This window comes from Centrocercus urophasianus, unplaced genomic scaffold (assembly GCF_019232065.1).
Source record: "Centrocercus urophasianus isolate 14NV4802_14NV808 unplaced genomic scaffold, USGS_Curo_1.0 seq_11, whole genome shotgun sequence".
Taxonomy (NCBI): Eukaryota; Metazoa; Chordata; class Aves; order Galliformes; family Phasianidae; genus Centrocercus; species Centrocercus urophasianus.
Window position 1 is genome coordinate 43593276 of NW_024884253.1, and position 1663 is coordinate 43594938.

Here is a 1663-nt window from a genome sequence, read left to right on the forward strand (position 1 = left end):
TCATTTTATCTCACTTATCAAGATGGGAATGTGAACACTGCACATTGAATCTCATCTTGCCTCTGAACATCAACATAACCATGAAGCAGTGAAAAGTTGGGGAGGCTTGGATGGATGGTTCTGGGCTGCTCTCCCTCCTGACCTGCTGCCTCTACTGGAAAGCTGACACCACTTGCTGTGGGCAAGTTGTAATATGGTTTGTTTAACAGGGTAAATCATGCTTTCCTCACTAGAAGTAAGATGTGGTGGAGACACGTTGTCATGGTTACTTAGCCATTTCCCCAGAGTCACAACACCAGTGTCCCGGAGGGGACATAATTCTATTTTATGCATATGCATGAGGCTAGCAGGTGCTTTGGCATTTTAATTATATATTTTTAAAATGGCTAACTGTAAAATTGTGACAGAAACACAAGAATAAAAACGATAAGAAATGGACTTGGAATGCGGGCAATGGAATTGTCAGGGAAAGGAAAAATGATACTCCAGGTTTCTGAAGGTTGCTGCCAGAATTTAAAGTAAATGAAAATGTTTCCTAATTATGTAGGAAAATCAAGGAGACACTGAAAATGACAATCTCTAGGTAGGAGGTTATGTGAAAGAAACTTTAAATGAATTCATTCTTATATGAAATTCTCTAGAAAGAAATTCTGTGCAAAGAAATGGAAAAAAGGTTGGGAAAAACAGAAACAAAAATTAATAAAATATTAATAATTCTTAAATAATTCACCCCCCCTCCCCCCCAACAGTATAACATGACGCTACAAAAACTCTTGCAAATTAATGGTATAATTAGATGAATGCTTTCATGCCAGCTCAAAACATGTTGTAAGTTATTGCACTTCATTTAGCTGTGGTCCCCTCATGTCAGCAATTACAAATCAGCACCTTTTATCGCAAGCATTAATTACTGTCCTTCAATTAAAAAGAAACAAGCAACCAGCTATATATTTTTAGTACAGTAAAAAGTAAAACAGATTTTAATCAAAATAACTTTTAAGGACAAGGTTTCCTAAAGTCATCTTCAGCTTTATCAGATGATGTCTAATTTACTGTACCATTCAAGTATTTCACAAGTCTGTGCATGTTTTTACACACAGACAATATTTAGATATTTGTTAATTTGTCAAATAATATGGTAAAATCGCCAAATCTGGAAAGCCTCTGAATACTGATACCTATCAGACTGAAAGAAAAACCCTTTATGACACCTTATATGCATGTATCTCCTGCCATTAAAATAAAAAAAATCACTTTGCTGAGTTTGGTCATGTAAGGGATGTTTTGGACTTAATAAAAAAAATGTGGATTATTTATGAAAAAATGTAAAGATTTCAAATTTGAATTTTTATTTTATTTGGCAGCAAAGAAAATGATGCTCTTCTCTGTTTTTTTTTTTTTTGTGTGTGTGTGATTGACTTCAATTCAAACCAGTCCTTATTTTGTTTTGATGATATCCACCTGGGAGTTACTGCATATGAGATGGCCTTTATTCTGTTATATGGATATATGGACAGGCATAATGTTCCTCTCTATCTTCTGCTTCTCCTCTTTCCAAAATATTTTTCCCATTCATATTTTACTGAAATTTATACATTTCTTTATTTTATTTTATTTTATTTTATTTTATTTTATTTTATTTTATTTTATTTTATTTTATTTT